The 23,219-nt window shown below is 36.2% G+C and overlaps 1 long non-coding RNA gene across 2 annotated transcripts in view; it reads left to right on the top strand.

Moving 5' to 3' along the window:
• LOC106021611 overlaps positions 1-22,896 on the top strand; it is a 98,711-nt gene extending 75,815 nt beyond the window's left edge. For both annotated transcript variants that reach the window (XR_005879524.1, XR_001196837.3), the window contains 2 exons: positions 2,002-2,094; positions 22,014-22,896. This is a non-coding gene — a long non-coding RNA (uncharacterized LOC106021611). The remainder of the gene's footprint in view (positions 1-2,001; positions 2,095-22,013) is intronic.
• Positions 22,897-23,219: the final 323 nt, after the last annotated feature.

Below are 23,219 nucleotides of genomic sequence, written 5' to 3'. Positions count from 1 at the left end.
TTAAACAGAATAGCTAAAGATATTTGATTGTTGCAGTACTTTCATGTTTTATGAAGAGAATAGTTTTTTCTAGTGTTTTAAATTCATTTCTTAAGGAATATTGTACTAGAGAGAAAAATAAATTGTAAACTTGCATCTTTTGAGTGTTTGCCAGATAACATTCAGTCTCCAATAGATGCCTTCCAGAACTAATTAAGGAACCATATTATTATCCATACAAACAGACAAAGGCTCTGTGCAAGCACACACTCACTCTGTGGGAATTCTGTCTGGACCAGCTGTCAATTTCTGGGCTCTTTTTCTTCCACTGAGGACTATTCATAAAATGCAGATAAACACATTCCCTGCCTGCAATATGGGTGTACCATAAAAATGTTTAATGCATCAGGGCATTTGGAAGATTATTTTAATGGATTTTTACCAAGCCATGTTTTGACAGTCAATTTAAATACATTTAAGTTAACACTATCGCCTATGCTGAAATCCAGCAGGAAACAGGAAGGTTCTATTGTGAAAGGCTGAAGGAACCAGATGATAAAGAATTCCATTCAAAATAAAAAACTCAATAAAAGAAACATGAGTTAATCCAATTGCTATGCTTGTGGAAATATACTTTCCTGTATAAGTCCCTAAGTCTATGTCTTATATAGAGAGAAAACTGTTCCTATGTCCTCAAATTTAATTCTCTCACTCACCAGTGAACTCTTGACCACTGTATTATGATTGTGCATAATAACAGTAAATAGAATATTTTTCTCTTTCACTAACAAAATAAAACATTGCTGGCCTTTGACCAAGTTCTTAGCTTCAGTAATAACACTGTTGTATCTCTTATTTACTCACCTATGGTAAAAGCTGCTTCTATTCACTCCAACATCACTTACTTAGGTTCAAATAGATGTACATTTGTGTTTCATTCTGAACTCTGGTAGTCAGGAAGAGATGTGGACACCTTAATATTAAAATTTAAAATGCTACTTCCCTGGCAAGTTGAGTTTAAAAAATAGAGAAAGCAGAGAATCTAATAAAATGTGGTGAAAACTAGAAAAATGTTTCCTTTGAGAATAGTAGGGCTCTTAAAATATTTTGGAATATCTTATTCATATTAAGTAATGATTCTTCACTTATGCATTGAAGTTGTGTCACTAATACTTTAATTAATTAGATGAAAAAATTAAGAAAGCATCAAAGTCATTGTATCTGAATGAACACTTCAACCTTTAACCCAGCTGGGAAATCAGGACTTGAACTCATTCAGCTGCCTAGTTTAGTTTTGGATTTGAATACAATAATTTGTAACATCAAAATCTTGGCCAAATAAAATGGTTTAATAGTCCTATATATGCAGAACTTGTTCATACATGAGTATTAACAAATATTACTATTACAATGACAGTATCCAATATGTATTTTTTGAATTCTGTGTGTCATGTCTTTTAATTCATTTAGTTATCTAAATGATTAGCATAATTTTTTGCAGCTAAACCAATTTTTGTATTTTTTTAAATTCCCCTTGACGTTCTCTACTTTTTTTCTTATTTTCTTTTCCCCTTTCTCCTTGTCTTTTCTTTATAATAACACCTGGACTGTCCTAGAACATCAGCTCCTCCTGCCTCATTTCCCCAGTGCTGAAATTGCAGGCATGTGCCACTGCATCTGGTTTGAGTTTCTCTTTAACTTATGATTCACTCTGTTAAACCATCTGAAATTTTATTTTGTAACTTGTTTATAGTGCTCAGTCCACACATATGCAAAACAATTAACGAAAAAAGGGGACTGTGACCATGAAGGAGAGTGGGAGGTGTGTATGGGAGGCAGTGAGGGAGAAAAAGAAAGGAACAAATGTTGTAACTGTAATATAATCTAAACATAATAATTAAAAGAGATCAAGCTTTAATATCTTCTCTGGGACTTTTTTAAAAAATAAAATCTGTTTTAGGAAGAAGGATTTATGTAAGACTTTTAGTAAAGCAAAACAGCCTATTTCATTGTTTTTCTCAGCAGACCAAAGGTACAAGGGTTCAAATGCAAATCAAGAAAATGGAAGTGTTGGGGAAATGCAGCTCTTGGAAGCACATCTGTCAATCTTAAGAGGTGAGCTGAGACCCATTAAGACATTGTGCTGTTTCTCTCTCTACTGTTGCGTCTCATGTGGCCACTGGTGATTGTCCATATACAAGAAAATTTGAGCACAGTTGCATCAAACAGTATTCTTAAATATTAAATTAATATTAATAAAATCTTCATTACTGAAATCAGTTGTGATATTTTTCTAAAGAAAAGATAACTTGTTTTTGGAGTCCTCCCTCACCATGGTATCTAGTGCCTTACACTTACTTTTAACTCTATAATCCACATATTCTGACAGTACCATTGTATACCCATGCAGGGCAGGGTATTACATATAAACTCTTTTCTTTACAGTTATAATTTGAAATTATCTAACCAAATAGTGAGTTTGAGTAAACCTTTTACATGCATCCTTAGTTTTAGTCAACCCATCTACTCATCGCCATGTGTCCTGCACCCATCCTTTCCTTCTTAGTCCGACTACTGCAGTCTTCCCACCTCCTCTTGGCTGTCTCATGTGCTCCTCTACTCCGCCAATTACATGTTTGACCACATTGTGACCTAGTAGGCTTCCATACGGCTTTTCACAAGCCTTCTTTTGGGTTAGCCCTCTGCCTGTCGCCCAGAATTCACCTGTACTTCCGTGCCTCTCCTTGCCTTATGAAATCCACCTCTAGAATTCCACCTTCCCACTTATGTCGCACACTCCTCTCTTAATGTGTTCCCCCATCCCCTCTCCGAGGCTCCCTTCTAGTTTTTTGGCTGCCTTTATGAGATGCGTACATTACAGCCAACCCAACTTGCGGCATATATGAAAGAGCTTCTGCTAACTCAGAAACTATGGGTGGGTGATTTGTGTGCAAAGGAAAACCATTCCTTCTTGTGGATGTGGCCACTGGTAGGTTTCCTACGTACCAGAGGATGTCCTTGAATACGTGCACACATTGGCAACACTAGTTAGATGTGGTGGGTTAAAAAAGATAATGAAGTTGGAAATACAAACTGTTGGAAAGTATTATTTGGGGAATCAAGGAAAAAAATTGCAGGTAGATATGATCCCATTTCATTGTATGTATATATGACATAATTAAAAATAAAGAAAAACTATTAATAAAATATTATGTAACACATTTAACAAACAAAAAGCAACCAAACATACCTCTTTTGGTTAGCCTAAAATAGTAAGAGGCCAATATTGGAAGGCTCTGTATAATAAAATTAAAATTTTTGGAAGGAACTTACTTCTAAGTGCCATTAAATAGGAAATTTGCAAAATGTAAAAAATTAATTCAATTATAAATATTTAAGAATAGGTTAAATTGAAATGTTCCAGCCCATAATAACTGTGTCATAAGAGACTGTGATTCATTCATTACTAAAGTTTTCTGTGATTTCTAATTTGAAATATTTTTGTTTGGTAATTGCTTTTTTGGATTATTTTGAGTTGTGATTTAATTATAATATTTCTCCTTTCCTCCAAACCCTCTTATATACCCTTCCCCACTCTCCTTCAAATTCATATCCTCTTTTATAGTCAAGTTTTGATTACTCTGTATTTAAAATCATTTTAATATTCAGTCAAATACATGCTCATATGTATTTACATATACATATATCACAAAATACGACCTGCTAAATCTATGTAATGTTACTTGTATATATGTTTTCAAGGTTGATTTGGAAGTAGACAACTAATTGCTGGGCTTTTCCCACAGAATGACTACTTCTGCCACTCACAGCTTTTCTCAGTTGCCTGCAGCTCATTTTGTAGGGTTGAGGTCCCCTGGACTTTCCATGTCCATTTTAGCATACTCCTTGGCGTCATTTGTCCTTGTTCAGTTTACTTCTGGGAATCACAAAACCTTTACCAGTACCTGTGTTTGTCATTTACAAGGGTAAATGGTTGTGTAGAAGTAAGATTTGAGGCTTTCTAGGAATAACTTATTTTACTCACAAAAACACACACACATCCATAGAAATCCACACACAGATGTATTTACAAGTACATAAAGCTTTATCCAGGGAAGATTGTGTTTAGTGTCTTCAATATTTTCATAAAATGAGAAGAATGTTTGATATACTCACCTTTGAATTCCATAATTGCTATAAATTAACTAAACTGATATATAATTAATTTATGTATAACATTTCCATAAAATTTAACTTCTCATTTTTATGGGGGTTAAAACTACATTGATAATAAAGTACCAAATATAATTATTAGAAATTGTCTTTCAACAAATTGAAGTTCTTCAAGAGTTGATTGTGTGAATTGTTTCTTCTGGTAGAAGGAGTGATATTATTCTTGATATTAATATGGAAATATGACCATAAAAGTTAGTGTGGAATATTTGTCTAGAGAAATAGAAGACATAGAGGTGAGAAACTTCAGAGTTTTTCCTGATGAAACATTTTATCCTGAGGAATAATTGCAATAAAAAACTGTGTGTAATAAGTCATATCATAAAAAATTTATAGTATAGTAATATCAAGATAGAAACATAAATGTTTGAGAATAATAGCTTTTCTAATGTAGCATAATATAGTCTCATTATGTAGAAAAATTTGCATTAACTGAAAATGATTTAAGGTGTAAATGATACTAACATATGTGTGTTTACATATTTTTAAATTCAAACTATTCATAGAAAGTGCAAATATGGGCTTTGCAGATGATGCTGTTGCCTGAGCTCCTTACTGCAGCGATGGTCAACTCCATCGACACTGCAGCTGTTGGTGAGCCCTAGGGCCGCATCTGTAGACAGCGTTCCAAAGACAGCAGAAAATGTTCATGCTCTGAGCACTGGAGAGGAAGGATTTGTGTTGGGAGAGATCTCACGTATCTGCAACATTGACCACTCACATTTGGGCATGGTCATAGGTACTTGAGGAGGAAGAGACGGAAGGAAAAGGAAAGGGGCGCAACAGAGACCAACAGAGAGAGCCTGCTCAGTTCCCAGCTTCTCTTGTAAGCTACTTCTTTCTCTCAAATAAAGTATCGTACTACCCACTTCCGGGTATCCTTGGCGTGGCTCGTTTTCCATCTTCAGATTTGAATATAAGGGTTCTTCCTTTCACAGATTTATTTTGGCCAGGATGGTGACTTCATATGCCATAATGACACTAGTGGCTGGTCCATCTATAGGGAGAAATTTAAGGATGAGAACTTCATCCTGAAGCATACAGGTTCTGGAAAGCACATTTGTTCATTGCTAATGTTGGACCAAACAAATGGTTCCCAGTTTTTTATCTGCACTGCCAAGACTGAGTGGTTGGATGGCCAACTTCGGGAAGATTAAAGGAATCATGAGTATTTGGAAGCCATGGAACACTTTGGGTCCAGGAATGGCAAGCCCAGCAAAATGATCACCATTTCTGACTGCCGACAACTCTAATTCTTTTGACTTGTGGTCATCTTACTCACCAGATAATTTCTTCTGTGACTTAGCAAAGCATTTCCAACCCATCTGCTTGAAGTAACCTGTAATTTCTGCTTTCACTGAAGTTTTTTGGGTGTCATATCTTTCTCAATCCACTCCAAATCTATCTGGATTGTAGTTAAGTTTATGATTAGACATAAAAATTAAGAAAGAAAAAGCATAAAAACTAAGGAAAAAAACGAAAATGAAAATATTTGAGACATTTTTCTCATTTGTGAAAAAGATCTTTTATCTACTTTACATGAAACAAACAATAAAATAAAAGATGAAGGCTAAATTTTGTTTTTCATATTAAGTATCTATAGCTGTCTGTCTAACCTGGCAATAGTATATTCAGTATTAGTTTCCTGGCTGCCATTAAGTAGAAACATTTACATTATTTATGACTTTGTGTATTATATTTTGACTGTTTAATAGTTATTAAATTATGAGTAATAGAATTGAAGATGTCTGTGGCTAAATATCATAGCTGACTTGAAATTAACAATCCACTACATTTGAAATAAGATTTTAAAATATTAAACTAAAATTCATGTCATAACTATTCTTCCTGTACATTTTTCTTTACTTCATGAATGAGCTTGACTTTAAAATGTCATGCGCTTTCTCACATGATACTGAGTGGCTGTGTGAGCTAATAACTAGAATGCAGACTCAGTGTGGCAAGGGGACTTTTTTGTGGTCCACTCTATTTGGTGTTCTGTAAGCTTCTTGTATCTTCATTGGCATGTCTTTCTTTAGGTTGGGAAAGTTTTCTTCTATGATTTTGTTGAATATGATTTCTGCCCCTTTGAGTTGGGTTTCTTCACCTTCTTCTAAGCCTATTATTCTTAGGTTTGGTCTTTTCACAGTGTCCAATATTTCCTGGATATTTTGTATCAGGGATTTTTTTTGGACTTCAGATTTTCTTTGATTGATGAATCTATTTCTCCTAGTGTGTCTTCAGCACCTGAAATTCTCTCTTCCATCTCTTGTATTCTGTTGGTTATGCTTCCGTCTGTAGTACCTGTCCATTTCCCCAGTTTTTCTATTTCTAGCATTCCTTCAGACTGTGTTTTTTTTGTCTCCATGCCAGCTTTCAGTTTTTGCATGGTTTGAATTGTTTCTTGTAATTTTTGCTTCATGTTTTCTTCCCTTTCTTCCATTTTTTGGAATTTTTGGTTTGTTTTTTCTTCTATCTCTTGCATTTGTTGTTTGTTTTTTCTTCCATTTCTTTAAGGGATTTTCTAACATCCTCTTTGAGGGTCTCTATCATTTTCATGAAGGTGTTTTTAAGGTCATTCCCTTCTGCTTCTTCCACATTGAAGTGTTTAGGTCTTACTGGTGTAGAATCTCTTGACTCTGGTGGAGTCTTATTTGTTTTTCTGTTTCTGAGTGTGTTCTTATATTGCCTTTCCCCATCACTTCTTCCAGTGGGTGTAGAAACAGTCTCTTCCTCTCCTGGTGGGTAGGTGACTAGGATTCCCTTTTGGTGGGTGCAAGCAAATCTAATACTTTCTGGCCTCTGCTCTCTGCCCTCTGCCCTGGGTTTGGGTGGAAGTGGATCAGCTCTCTCAGTAGGCTCCTGGTTGCTTGGCTCTTACCTCTGTCCTGAGTGTGGGCAGAAGTGGCCCACCTCTCTCTGCAGGCTCCTGGTTGCTTAGTGGTCCTTCCGGGGGTAGTTGACCTGGCTGCTCTCACCAAGCCATGGGCTCCGAGATAGGGGTGAGCAGGAGGAAATCGGGTCTAAGTTGGGGACCTGGTACCCACCTCTGTTCTCTGCCCTGAGTGTTCGCAGAAGTGTACCAGCTCTCTCTGCAAACTCCTGGTCGCTTGGTCGTCCTTCGGGGGGAGTTGACCTGGCTGCAGTCCCCAAGCCTGAGGATCCAAGAGAGGGCAAGTGTGTTCACCTCTGCCCTCTGCCCTGGATTTGGGTCGCCAGCTTATTTCTAGTTTAAATAAAAAGATAAAATTAATAAAAAACAAACAAAACAAACAAAAAACCAGAAAGAATGAATTGGAAATAATATTAGATGCACAAAGGAACTATAGAGTAAAATAGTGAATATGTCTATATAACATATATTTATATATGAATATATATTTATATATTCACACACACACACATATATATACATATATATATGTCATAAAAAATACACATGACATTATGAAAAGAAACTCCAAAGATGCTGAAGATGCTGTTGAGTTTGCTTTCTTTTGGCCATCTACTGCTGGTCATGTGGTCTATTTTTTTCTCCAGTGATATTCCTTTGAAGAAAATTAAGTCTTCATTTGAAGGTGTTATCAATTGGAGATAGCTTCATTCTTCTTTACTGTTGAATAAAAGCCACTGTGGATGTCTTCCATATTTTCTTTTTCCATTTGCCTGAGGTTGGGAATCTAAGTTGGTTGTACTAATTGGGATTGTGAATAATGATACTATGAACATGGTTTAGCACGTGTTTCTGTTGACTCCTTTGGGTATACGAGTGGTATGATTTGATTATATGGAAGTTCTATATTCAGTTTTTAATATGACCAGTTCTCCCAACCACTGAGCTGTCTCTCCAGTCCATGTTTTAAGACTTTTAAATGGACTCTGTAGAGCGTTCCATTTCCCCACTCCTTGCCAACATTTTTTTCATTATTATAGCCATTTTGACTATGGTGAGATGGAATTTTAGTGTGTCCTGATCTGAATTTCTTTGGTATATGAAGTTGTAGAAGATTTTTCACATATTTACTGGCCATTTGCCTACTTTCAAAATATGTCTGTTTAGATCATTTGCCCATTCTTAATTAGTTACTCATTTCCCATTCTTTTGTCAGATGAATAGCTATGCAGAATTTTCTCACATTCTATAGTTTGTTTATTCATCCTGTTAGTTGTTTCCTGTGTCTTTTCATTTGATTCCCACATCACTGGCTATTTTCCATTATTATTTCCTGAGTTATTGGAATCTTGTTCAGAAGCCACTACCTACACTGAGTCCTAAGGTTCCTCTAGTATTTCAATTTTCAGTTCTTACTTTGAAGGTGTTTGATGATCCCACATTTATCAGCCAAATACTCTGTCCAAGGGTTACCATTTAAGGGCATAATTGAGGATTAAGAATCCAATAGTTTTGAGGCCAAGAATAAGCTGTGTGACCCAGAGATCAAAACAAATTTATGCAATTGGCAAAACAGACATTTTTAGAACAAGAGGACATTTGGAAAAGCATTGGAAGACTTGATGTATACCAACATCTTTTTCAAACCTGACTAAAGATGTGATTTGGTTGTGAAAAATTTCAGCAGAATGAAAGCTTATAAAGATGATAATGATCAGAAATTAGAAATGAAACTGATTTTTTTAAAAAAAGACTGTCATTACTTTTCCTTCATCCACTTTTTAAAATAACTCAGAAAATACACTGGGGAAGCATTTACATTGTGTCCATTGCTTTCCCTAACTGAAAAATCTGTGCTCATTGAGGTTTAAGAAATATCTTTCAGTGAAAGTATTTTTATGGCTAGTAACTCCAAAAATTCATCATCTCTTCTACAGAAACCCTTCCTGTGCAGAAAAGGAACTTTATATGGCATAATGGAATTAAGATTTCATTTGGTTACAGACACTAGGCTATATTCTTTGGTCTTCACATTTTCTGATTTTGATAGGCATTATCGCATCTCTGTCATAGTGATGATATCAGTAAAGTGGAATTATATAAGCATGGCATGAACAAATATGATATTTCAGACATGCTAACAAGGAATGGGGGCAATGTCTCAGACCACTACCCCAAGTTTAAGACCTAAAGGCAACTGATGAATGCCGAGAGCAAAAGGTAGAGTCTTTCCCAGAGAAGGGCATACAAATTTTATATGCAACACAGATGTCAAACTTCTATATACATAAATATAATATTATATGAAACAAACATGTTATATTTATGCATTTAGAAACACATATACACATATCAATCATTAAAAGAAAAGAGGTCATGAATCTCAAAGAGAGCAATGGAAATATGGAAGGGTCTGGAAGGAGAGGGAAATTGTGCAATTATGTTATAATCTCAAATATAAAACTATTATTTTAGAAACATGTTATGTAACCATTTGTAATTTTATTTTTAAATCTCCATTGTTTACTGTGCTGTCCTTATGTAATTAAATAATATCTTGTCATGGTTCACTACACAAAACTTGAAAATTTTAGGATACCCCATTCTCAGAACGTATATCTTTTAAAAGATCCTTTATGTAGTATATAGTCTCTCTCTGTCTCTCTCTCTGTCTCTCTCTCTCTATATATATATATCTTTCTCTCTTTCTCTCTCTGTGTGTGTGTGTATGTGTGTTATCCAACGAATACGAATAGAATAATACACTTTAAGAAGTATTGAGATCCATTATGTGTATATTATTTTTTGGTTTTTGTATTTTAATTAATGTTTATTTAAACTAAAAGCAATCTTATTTCCCATACCAATCCTAATTCCTTCTTCCTTTCATCCATCTTTTCCCCCAACAACCCACCATCCCACACCCCATCCACTCTCTAGGGAGTGTAAGGCATCTTATGAGGAATCATCAAAGTCTGTCACATCATTTGGAGCAGCACATAGGCTTTCCCCCATGTATCTAAGCTGAGAGAGTATCCCTCGCTAGGGAATGGACTCCCAAAGTCCATTCATGCACTAGGGACGAATACCAGTTCTACTTCCAGGATTTTCATGGATGGCCCAGATTCTCCAATTGATAACTCACATTCAGAGGGCCAGGTTCAGTCTTATGCATGTTTCCCAGTTGTCAGTCTGGAGTCTACCAGCTCCCACTGGCTCATGTCAGCTCTTCCTATGGGTTTCCCTAGCATAATCTTGACCCATTTGCTCATCATGCCTCCCTCTCTGCAACTGGATTCCAGGAGTTTGGTTCAGTGTTTAACTGTGGATATCTCCTTCTGCTTCCATCAGCTACTGGATGAAGGGTCTAGGATGGCATTTAAGGTAGTTATCAACCTCAGTATAAGGGAACTGTCTACCTCTGCCTCCCACGTGCTGGGATTAAAGTCATGTGCCACCACTGCCTAGCAGATGGGATGCTATTTATATGTCTCTTAAATCCAATTGAGTCATAATTTTTGTTAGTTCCTTCATTTATTTGTTAAGTATCTGTCTAGTAGTCCTATCCAGTGGTGAGAGTGGGATGCTGAAGTTTCTCAGGATAAGTGTGTGGGGCTTATGTGTGATTTAATTTTTAGTAATGTTTCTTTTTTGAACGTGGGTGCCTTTCTATTTGAGGCATAGATGTTCAGAATTGACACTTCATCTTGATGGCTTTGTAATGTGATGAATATGAAATGACCTTTTTCATTTTTCTTGATTAATTTTAATTTGAAGTCTAATTTGTTAGATGTTAGGGTAACTACACCAGTTTATTTCTTAGGTTCATTTGATTGGAAAATATTCTCCCAACCCTTTACTCTGATGTTACATCTGTCTTTGAAGTTGAGGGTTTTTAAAATTTTTATTTAGGTTAGAAACAGTCTTGTTTCATATGTCAATCCCAGCTTCCTCTCCCTCCTGTCTTCCCCCTCCTTCCCCACCAGGTCCCCCAGTCTCCCACCCAATCTTCACTCCAATCACCAAGGAGGGTGAGGCCCTCCATGGTGGATCTCCAGTAACTGTCGTTTTATCCAGGGCAGGGCCTAGGCCCTCCCCCAATAGTCCTGGCTGAGAGTGCCTCCCATATTGTGGCATGGGCACTCAAAGTCTATTTGTATGCCAGAGGTAAATACTACCCAAGGCCCCATAGATTATCTAGGCCACCTCACTGACACCCACATTCAGGAGGTGTGTTTCTTGTATACAGCAGAAGGGTGGATTCTGTCTTTTTATACACTATGTTGACCTGTGTCTTTTTATATGTGAATTAAAACCATTGATATTAAGGGATATTAATGATCATTGATTGTTGATTCTTGTTAGTTTTGGTTTTGTTGTTGTGTTGGTATTGTGTGTGTGTGTTTCCCTTATTTTGTATTTTGGCAAAGTGGGATTATCTATTGCCTATGTTTTTGTGAGTGTAGCTAAATTCTTTGGGTTAGAGTTTTCCTTCCAGTACTTTCTGTAGGGATGAATTTATGGATATGTATTGTTTAAATCTGGTTTTGTCATGCAATACCTTGTTTTCTCCATCTACAGTGATTGCAGCTTTGCTGGGTATAGTAGTCTGGGCTGGCATCTGTGGTCTCTTAGTGTTAGTAGAACTTCTATCCAGGATCTTCTGGCTTTCAGAGTTTCCATTGAGAAGTCAGGTATAATTCTGATAGGTATGCATTTATGTGTTAGTTGGCCCTTTTCTTTTGCACCTTGTAATATTCTTTCTTTAATCTATATGTTTGGTGTTTTGATTGCTATGTGGAAAGGGGATATTTTTGGTCTAGTCTATTTGGTGTTCTGTAAGCTTCTTGTACTTTCATAGTCATTACCTTCTTTGGGAAAGTTTTCTTCGATGATTTTTTAAAATAGGTTTGTCTGTGCCTTTGAGCTGGACTTCTTCACCTTATTCTATACCTATTATTCTTAGGTTTGGTCCTTTCATGGTGTCCCATAGTTCCTGTATATTTTTTGTTAGGATTTATTGGACTTAACATTTTCTTTGGTCAATGAATGCATTTCCTCTAGTGTGTCTGCCTCCTAGGGCTACAGTTGGGGCCTCTCCCCATGGATGCTGGGCCAAAGCTCCCATGGTGGCAGCTGAAATGTAAAAAATGAGATAATGAGCTAAGCTGAGGTATTTATTTCTCTGTGCTTCCTGATTGTATATTTAGTCTCTTGATGCCTTGTTTCTCGGCATAATGGACAGTACTATTGAACTATGAATCAAAATAAACCCTTCCCCTTTAAGTTACATTTGTCAGAGGATTTTACGACAGCACCAGGGAAATGAAGTGAGACAAATGTTGGTAATGAGAAGAGGGGTTATTGCTGTAATAAACTAGACCATGTGGTGCATAGGCATTTGAAACTGGTTTGTTGGAGGTACACGAAATGTTTTAGAAACTTGGGAAATTCCCTCCAAATACTGCAAGCAGATGTTAAGGGGTCATTCTACCATCAGCTTGAGAGATGAGGATGCTGAGATAGTAGAGGTCAAAAATCTGCATTCACTCTTTTCACATCTGAAGAACATGAGTGACTTTAAATCTAAAAACAATGAATCAGTTTGAAAGAGGGAATTTCAAGACAGACCTTTTATGATGTTGCTGAGACAGTGGCTGTAGTTTTTAAGGGGACCAGCATCACTGAGTAGAAACACTTCTGTGCTGCATTAGAGCATCAGGAACAGCTACATTCTACCCATCAAGGCTTGGCCTTGTGTAAGTACAAATTTATTTGAAGAAAAAAATCATAAACCAAAAGAGGCTCTGTAATTTTCAAAGGAAACTTCCTGGGGAAATGTGTCCTAGAGTCAGCACACAGAAGATGATATAATCAAGGGGACCATCCTGTATCTGGAGCTGGAAATCAAATCATCAGTGTTGTTAATGTGGAATAGTTTTGTAGACATGGATGATGGCTCATTGAGAGACTTATGGAACTCTTTGCCATGGTTTGAAGACTACCAGAGAGCAAGCATTATATAACAGAGTCAGAGTTCCTCCCAAGAGTTTCCAAAAGGCCATTTTATGAAGCTGTGAATGTAAAGCCTATGTTGTAGTCGAGACCCCAGCATATTGGAGATGGCAGAACTATGGGCATGTACTGAAAAAAGTATTAAGAATTAAGTAGGGTTGGCCCATAGCGATGGCAGGTGGTAGAGAGGAGTGAGGTACCCAAGTCAATTTCAGCCTAGATGAGTACATTATGAGATATGAACAGATATAATTCTGTTGCTGGATATCTAGTTGCAGGATTTTGTATTTTATTTGCAGGACTTTGCTTGATATGTCATGATTCCTCCAGTTTGGAATGGGGCTGCTTATTTTGTGCCATTCTGTTAAAATACAATGTAAATTTTGCTTCTTTTATGGGAGCTCAAACTTAAGATATCTCATTTAACATGATGAGTGTCAGATTACATGTAGTGCTGTGTGGTTCTGTGTCAAAGGAAGGAGTCTCAGCAGAGAAAATGTCTCCATGAGATACAGCTTTAAGGCATTTTCTCAATTAGTGACCAATGAGGAAGAGCCCAGCCCATGGTAGGTGGTGCCATCCCTGAGCTGGTGGTCTTGGTTGCTATAAGAAGGTGGATTGAGCAAGGCATTATAAGCAAGCCAGTAAGCAGCTCCCTTCCATGGCCTGTGTATCAGCTCCTGGTTCCTGGATCCTGTTTGAGTTCCTGTTTGAGTTCCTTCAGTGATGAACAGCAATGCTGCAGTGTAAGCCCAATTAAACCATTTCCTCTCCAGCTTGCTTTACGGTTATTGTGTTTCATTGCAGCAATAGAAACTCTAAGACACATGTGAGTGTTGTACTTTTAAGCTATTAGCTTATAGAAGATTATAGGGATTTCAAAGGTAGGTAATTATTACATTGAGATGAACATGAGACATTGGCGACAAGGCTATGATTTAAAGTGGTATGTTGGATGTTAAGTTGGCTAGGGTAGAGAATCATGATGGTTCAGGTCAGTAGTGAACTTGATGAGACATAGAATCACATGAGAGATGGTCCAATGGGCATGTCTGTGGAGAATTATTTTGCTTAGGTTAATTAACATGGGAGGATCCACCCACTGTGGGTAGCACCTTTCCATGGGCTGGGATCTGACACTTTACACAAAGGAGGGAGTGGACTAAGCACAGAGATTCACCGTCTTATCAGTACTGAGTGTGAATGCAACATTTCCAGACATTTCAAATTCCTGCAACCTTGATATCCTCACCATGGTGCCTATACCCTTGAACTGATAGTCAAAATAAACCTTTTCCCCCCTTTAAGTTGTTTCTGTCAGGGCATTTGATCACAGTAACTGGAAGAGATACTAAGATAGTATGTCCCACCCTAACATTAGACTTTATTTCCAAACATAATTGCACCTGTCAATTCAGAAAAACCCACCAGAGCTGACAAGTTGAAATCTATGGCTGTTTATATAACACAGTGTTGTTCTTTTTCTTGGAAGACCTGAAAGATTTTTGTTGCTAAAAGTGATATAAGATTTATGTTGGTCATTTTTCCTTCTTGTTATAAGTCTTGGCAAATCAGAGCTCATTGGTTGTCTGAGTGTGACTCACTCGGATTTTCACCCAGGATGGAATGCCACTCAATGATGGCTATGTGAAAGCTGTTAGGTCGTAAGTTCACTTCAGCCTTTCCCCTTACTGGTGGCCTTCATTGATCACTTTGCAGGTAGGTTGGAGGCTGGAAAGTGATTCACCTGAAAGAATACATGAAAGTAATATTGGAATCACTGAAAACTGACCTAAAGCTTGCTGCAATGGGAGGGCATTGTCAGATCTTTATGGTGCCAGACTTTGTAATGAAAACGGAAAAATTTACTTAAACGTTTGGCACTTCTATGACAAAATAGTCTTTGAACTAAAAAGATGCAATGCCATTCCAACTGCATAAAACAAAAGTTGGATTAGTAAGGTTACCAGATGGTATAATATCTTCTGTGCCTTGAGCAACTGACTAAACAAAAATTTGATGAGACAAGTCTGTTAGCTCTATTCAGTCTGCACACATTGCATTATTAAAGTAATTATGGTAAGGTTATTTTAACATAATATATGCTACTGTTAATGCAATGAGGTTCAGCATGCAGCTGACATCACAGGTGATCACTACTCATCAAGAGAAAAAAAATTACTCCAGAAAGCTCTTCCATAACGTGCTTGTCTCTCTCTACTCTTCCAGGAAAAAAATCAGGATTCTGACTTTAATTTGTCTTAATTTTCGTTATATTTACTTATTTTCACATAGTGAGTGTATGTATGCATATATGTATCCGTGTATCCATGCCACAGCCTGTATGAAGAAGTCAGAGAACAACTTGCATGAGCTGCTTCCCTTGGTGCCCAGGGTTTGAACTCATGAGATCAAGCTTGGCAACAAATATCTGCACTCTTTGCATCATCCCAGTGGCCTCTAATTTTCCCCCCTAAACAACAGAATCATTTGTATGTATATTTTTATTTGGATTCTATCATATACAGGAGAGTGAACTTGTCTGTATTAGTTTGTATATCATCACCCTTTACAACAGTCACAAACAACATAAAATATCTTGGGGGATAATTAATAATTTTTAAAATCTAATTTCAAACAAAAACACAGAAAAGGGAAACTCTTTTCAAATTTTAGGTGTATATATGCGATTTTTGGCTATGTGATATCCTTGTATAGAGGATGTCTTTACTAACTGGTAATGCATCAAACATGTTTCTTTATTTTACTATCTGCTATCTCATGATAATCACTATCCTACTAATTCTAATTGGTGCTGAGAGGATGATGAACTCAGATATCTTCCACAATAGAATCATGTAAACTGTGAAGTATTTGTACTCCACTTACCTCAGTTCCTCAGCTGAATAACACTCTGTATATATAACACATTTTATTTGTCTGTCAAGATGTATTTAGATTGTTCCCTTACATTTTCTGTTTGTAAAATTGTGTTTTTTAATTAGTAATTACTTTGCTTTCTAATATATTTTGGGTATTAGCTCCTTTTGAAACAGATATTTCCCATAGTAGGCCACTTCCAGTGGCTTATTTGCCACACAGAAAGTTTTGGTGTAATGTTTTCCTATTTTATTGTTTGATTTTGTGATTTGTGTGGTATTCCAGAAATTGTAGGAAAGACTAATGTTATAAAGATTCTGTCTATGTCTTTTCTGAAAAACTATATGGCTTCATGTTTCTTGTTTAAGTCTCTAATCCACTTTATCCATTTCGAATTGTTATTTTGTTTGTTATATAAAACAAAGGTCCAATTTAATCTTGTTATTTATTCAACATCATTCAGTGAAGAAGCTCTCCTTTCCCCATCTTGTTTGCCCACCCTCTTCATTGCATCAAGACCATAGCACATAACAATTAATGGACCTCTATGAGAAACGTTTGTACAAATACACTGTATGATGCTTCTACAGCAATGAGTTGACAAATGCCATAATTATCAGACATATGCCTGAGATTACAGCAAAAGACTCTACATTTTTTCATTTTGTTGTTTTTGAAGTATGTGTGTGTGTGTGTGTGTGTGTGTGAGACAGAGAGAGAGAGAGAGAGAGAGAGAGAGAGAGAGAGAGAGAGAGAGAGAGAGAGAGAGAGAGAGAGACAGAGCACAGAGTGGGAGTGCAAGTGCTTTTGGTGTTGAGTCAACACATAGATGAAAGATGAATTTGTAGGGGGTTCTGGATCACTTGACATGCATTCTGGGAAATGAACTCAGAGCCTTTGCAAGAGAAGTAGGCTTCCTCAATCTCTGAGCTTCAACCCAATGCCTTACCGCTTTGTATAAATTGTGTACTTACTGCTATTTTATAACAATAGTTATGTTGGCACTTTTTCTTTTTAACTTTTATTTCAAAATTGGAAGGTATTTGTTATAATTAGACTATTATGACATTTGGTATTTACCTATCTACTTATGTTTACTAATCAGTTGTATATCTCCATATAATTATTTGCTTCTGTTTATAGTTTGAAGACTATCCCTAAAATTTATTGTAAATTTAAGCCTCTTGAGGTTTTATTTATTTGTGAAATTTTTCTCTTTAATTTTTGTAGAATACTGAACATAATATTCTTGTCTGTCAGCTACATTAAATAACTTATGATGACTGGCAACTGTTCTACTGAGAAAACAAAATCAATTGTAGACAATGAAAGTGCTTCAAAGAAGAGTTTATGGCACAAAATGGCTACATCAAAATATTTGAGATATCTCAAATTAATAAACCAATGATATACCAAAAGTGTGTGAAAAACAAGAACAACATCCCCCAAAACACAAATGGGAAAAGATTATCAAAATCAAGGTTGAAATTAGTGAACCATAGATGGAACAAATACAAATACATAGCAAAACAAAATCAGTGAAATAAAGAGCTGGTTCTTTAAAATTTTTAACAAAATGACAAATATTTACCAAAATTAGCTAATGAAATATAGGCCCAAATTATTAAGATGAGAAATTATTTAATAGATTACTAAATTAAAATGCTCTGGACCACATGAATTCAGCATAGAAATCTACCAGACATTTGAAGAAGAAATAACGTCCATATTCTTCAAATTATTCTGTAAAATGAAAAAGGAGCAAGGACTTCTAAATTCTGTCCATGAAGCAGAAATATCCTGATACCAGAAGCAGATAAATACCCAACCATGAAAGGGATCTATAGACCACTATCCCTGATGAACATAGATGCTAGCATGGTAGGGCATTTTAGTGGAGGGAGTATGAAGATGGGAAATTAACATTTGCAGTATTTGAAAAAAGGCACATGGAAACTCACTACTGTAGGATCTTCATAACACACATGCCTATGTATAGAATTTCAATGGTTTTATCCTATGCTGGGGCAGGGGGCCACTCCTCTTCATTGCTGGGTCTGGGTTCCTATATTTCTGATTCATTTGTAGACACTTTTACTCGTCGTCTTTATGAGTTTTTTGGTAATAATTGTCTTGAGCTACTTGTCAGTTGGCTCATAAATCTTCATTTCTTGAGAATTGGATTCTGTCTTTTTGATTGCTGTGCATTTCCCTCTCGTGTGTGCTGTGTAGGATGATTCTGCACGTTTGAATGCCACCTCACTTTACAGGCTTGATTTATTTGGACAAAGACGTAACTTATTCATGGAGCACGGACTGTAGGGAGCACTCTGACTTTTTTGTGAGTGTGTCTTGCTTGAACTTGTACATGTAATTGTTCACTTGAAGGATTTCAGTTTTAGCAATTTGCTTGAGATGCTCCTCATATCGTTCTCCTTCTAGCATCTGTCTGTGGCAATGCATACCACTGGAGCTCTCTCAAATGACCTCTCTCTTCTGCTCTTAGTTGTCTCTAGTTGTCCAGAGGACAGTCTGATCTACCAGTGGCATTTTCTGTCTGTAATATGCATTGGGCATCAAGAAAACTACTCCTATTATGGAACCCTTCCCCAAAGGCAAGAGTTGGATCCTTCTCCAGATACTTTCATCCCCATATAGAAGCAGCCATCCTCAGTTGCCTTTCTGGTGTTCAGAAAACTCTTAACATCTTTTCTGTGTTTCTCTTGGAAGACATAGGTCCATGTATGTTGAACTTTTGACTCCATTTGTTAAAAGTACTCAAGGTCCTACATCCATTTTGCTGACAATATTTCATATCGGTTCAGTACTCTTCAAGCTCTAAAGAATGTCATTGTGCACTCACAAGCCTGCATTTATCCTTTTGTTAAACAGCACTTTACTTACACATTCTACCTTTGCCAGAAAATATGAGTTGACAAGATAATATGCCTGGTTATTACTTCATAAATTTTAAATTCAATTAAACATGTAATAAATTATAAGTTTTATTTGTGCCATTTCTATATTAATTGATTGCATTTGAAAACACAGTTATTTGCTTAGTCCATACAAGAATTCTCCAAAAGACAAATAACTATAAAATACCTGATTTCTCTGATTTGAAGGTATCAAACCTGCCCTAGCATCAAGGACCACTCAAGCAGGAAAATAAGAGGACACTGATAGCAAGCAGAGATGCAGGTTATTGGTAGAAAAGCCTCTTTCTATGGAGTTCTCTAGCTATTTATGCTATTATCCTTCATACACAAATTTCATGGTGACCTTTTAAAGACAAAAATAGTTCTCTGTCCCCTTTTCTGTCTTTCTTCTTTCTTCTTCTGTCACACTTTCATGTTTAGCTGCTTCTGAACATCTTTTGAATCTCAAAAGAAATCACCAGGCACCATAGCCTACAGCACAGGCTGGAGGAGGTTGAGGTAGCCATAAGGAATAGGACATTTCCCCAAAGGCTGTGAATGTGTACAGTGTTAGCAGTTATGAAACTGGCTATATACAGCATCAGGAGGATTATAAAGAAGGTAGCATGACTTTGGCCTAAAAACAAAAATCATTTAAAATTCCCTGATCATCTTGAAAGAATTAAACTTATATTTTAAATAACCATGTAAAGTAAGAACAATGGCATCATTTCACATTCTTTTTGAGATTCACATACTTTACCACAGAAGTATTGCATCTCATTATCTCTTCTCACCATCTTCTCTTCTTTTGTTTTTCTGACCTCATGCTGTTCAAACTTTACATTTAAATTTCCCCCATGACTGGAGAAGTCCTTAGCCATACTGGATTATGATCATGTGGTTTTGAACACTCAAAAGCATGCTTGCCCATAGAAAATTCAATTTCTTGTGAAAGTGTCTTTCATTTAGAGCAGTAACAGTGTAAAAACAATATGTAATTCTGTCTCGGTCAAGGTTACTATCGCTGTGATGAATTACCATGATCAAAGCAATTTGGGGAGGAAAGGGACTACTTGACTTATCTACCCCTTCATTATTTATCACTGAAGGGAGTCAGGACAGAAAAATCAAACACAGGAACCTGGAGATAGGAGCTAATGCAGAGGCCATTGAGAGTGTTGCTTACTAGTTACTAGCTTAGTATCTTTGGCTTGTTCAGCGTGGTTTCTTATAACACCTAGGCCCAAGATCCTAGGGAATCAACACCCACAGTGAGGTAGACACGCATCCATCAATCTCCAATTAAGAAAATATTTTACAGGCTTACCTACAGCCTGGTCCTACGGAGTCATTTTCTCAATTGAGGCTTCTTTCTCTCTGATGACTCTAGCTTTTGTGAAATTAACCCCAAACTAGCCAACACTAATGACAATATTTTAAATTTATTTTTAAAAAATTGGTCAGAGAAATGTTTTAGATATAGCAAACTTAGCCAACCTAGGCTTCTAAAATTTTTAAAAAGCAGATCAACATCATCAATATTTTGTTCATCTAGACCATGGTTAATAGTTATATTTAATTCATTTTCCTCAACTGAAAATTCATTTGACATTAAGGATATAATTTTCTTAGGTAAAGGAAGAGATCAGAAATATATCCACTACTATGTTAATAATATTTATTTTTGCATTATAGAATTCATGGCAATTGAATTTTCCATTAGCTTCTGCTTTACAGAACTAATCTCTCTAAAGTGAAATTTTATCGCTTTTTAAGAAACATAAAAATATAAGAATAAACACACACACACAAAGAGAGAGAGAGAGAGAGACAGAGTCAGAGACAGACAGGCATAGACACACACACACACAGACAACAAGTATGTCATGTGTTGTTTCTAAGCATGTATATTCATATATCAAGTTCATACTAGACTACCATTGTTCAAATTGAATACAAAATAAATTATTCTGTTGAACAACTACTTACTGGCTCTCTGTGTTCCAGTGTGTTATGGATTTTGCACTGGTCAAAGCAGGCAAAATATTATTTCATCTGTGTACCATGCAAAATTTGGACGCATGGAAAGCATTGCTACATTTAGTAAGAAAATAAAGCCATATTGGAAAAAATATGCCATAGAAGGGACTGAACAGACAGTAGTTGCAGTGAGATATTCTCCAGGGGTAATGGTCATTCAGGGCTTTTCACTGGTGTTTAAATGTATTCAGGGTGAGGGCGAGGGCAAGGGAAAGGGAGAAAATCATGTATATATTTATAGAGAGCGACAGTGTGGCTAATTTATATTGAGCAAAAGTGGGACAAGATGATTCACAGAAGTAGCCAGAATCCAGATTCTCAAAGATATGGAATGCCATTTTTAGCTTTTGAGAGATAAGTGGAAACAATGGACTGTAGAAAATAGCCTGTCTCTGTACAAGAATAGGATAGCACTACTAGGAGGTGGCAGCTATTATAAGGAGTGAAAGTAACCTATCTCGACAGTGAGACTGAGGAGAAAACCAGGGGGTGAACCACGAGATAAGGGTAGATGCTTTTAGTAAAGAATATCCCTGCCTTAAAGATCCTAAGTACCTCTCTAGCTTAAAACACTTCAAATCAGATTGCTATTTTGATATTCCAAGGCTTGTGGGTCTGTCTGGGATGTCACTTAAAAGCACAAAGTGTCTTTGGAGCCAGATGGAAGAATCCAGCCATTTCAGTGTGCACATATTTGTATATCTGAAATCATTATTTTAAAAGTTTTCTGGAAATTTTGGGGATTGAATCCAGGGCTTTGTACAAGTTAGGAAAGTACTCTGCCACTTAGCTAAATACACTGTCTATAACCAGTTTTTCAATATTTATGTTTAACATTCCTTTTCTCATGTCTTGCCTATGAATCACTATCATTGACGATTTTTTGAGATAACTGTAAATGCTGAGGTGAACCTGACTCATTGTTTCTCATTTGATAATTTGGCTATACTGAAATGATACTTATATAAAGGCTGTGTTTATATTATTGACAGGGTGTAATGATCTATTGCAATAGTCTGACATAAACTTTTATCATTATTGACTTTCTTCAGAGAAACAGAACATGATAACACGGTCAAATGTTTCCAAGAATGAAGATTTTAGTGTGGACAGCGTGGGATGACGCCTAATTACCGACTTCATTGTTCTCAAATGATGCTTTTTGACAAGTACAGGAGAGCCACCAAGTGACAAAATAAACTTTGAAGTTCAATGCAGCATGAGGTCTTCCATGTAAGGCATGCAACGGTTTTTCATTTTATTCTCACAAATATCTTTAAGGTAATTGCTATTTTGGATACAGGATGTTGTGAAAAATGATACCCCGCTTCTTCACTGCCTCTTCAGAAGAAAGCAGCATACTTGAGTGGCTATTTACAAAGCAGAAAGCAAAGTGACTTACATTCTTGTTTGCATTTCCCATGAGAAAAAAATTACTAAGAGCTTGGCTGGCTTTTTTTAGCACCTGCTTTTTGCCCCAATGGTGATTAGTATAGGAATTGATGTATGTAATCTTCATTCAGATTGTGTGTACATATGGTTCAGAGCTGGAGACTGATAATCTGGAATGCAAATCAAAGCAAATGATTTGGTCTCTGCAGAAGCAATCTGCATAAAGTCATAGGAATAGCAAGTCTGTAACATAGTTCAGTTTCTCACCTTCTGTCTGGATATATGTATTGAAATTGCTATACATTTCAGAATTTCTTGTACATAGGCTAATGAATGGTGGTTTAATTTATGCTTTTATTGAATAACACCTTCAATTAAATGATTGTAAAATATAGGGTTGTTATAATAAATTCTTTGAATTATATTATATTTTCATCTGTTGCCCTTCCCTCTCTTTCCTTCAAATTTTCCCATAAGTCTCTCCACTTGCTCCTTCAAATTGAAGGCCTCTTCTCCTGTAGTTGTCATATAGTTATACATACACTATAGATAACAGTATTCATGTGTATAGGAATATATATATATATATAATAATATATTTAGGAATATATAATATAATAATAGACTTAGGAAAACATATGCATGTATATATTCCTATTATTTTACTATATATGTATATATATATTATACATATATACACATGTACAAGTGTGTAATAAATACATATTATATATTCCTAAGTGCATTAATACTTCTGATTAGTTTGTATAATGTTACCTATTTGTAAAGGCTGATAATTTACTATTGGAAAACCGGTATTGGGCTCTTCTCTATGGAAGACAATTTCTCCCTCGCTCTCTGCATTC

The sequence above is a fragment of the Mesocricetus auratus genome, unplaced genomic scaffold, assembly GCF_017639785.1.
Source record: "Mesocricetus auratus isolate SY011 unplaced genomic scaffold, BCM_Maur_2.0 Super-Scaffold_100009, whole genome shotgun sequence".
Lineage (NCBI taxonomy): Eukaryota > Metazoa > Chordata > Mammalia > Rodentia > Cricetidae > Mesocricetus > Mesocricetus auratus.
Note: the sequence above shows the minus strand (reverse complement) of the source record. Positions and strands in the feature narration are given on the sequence as shown.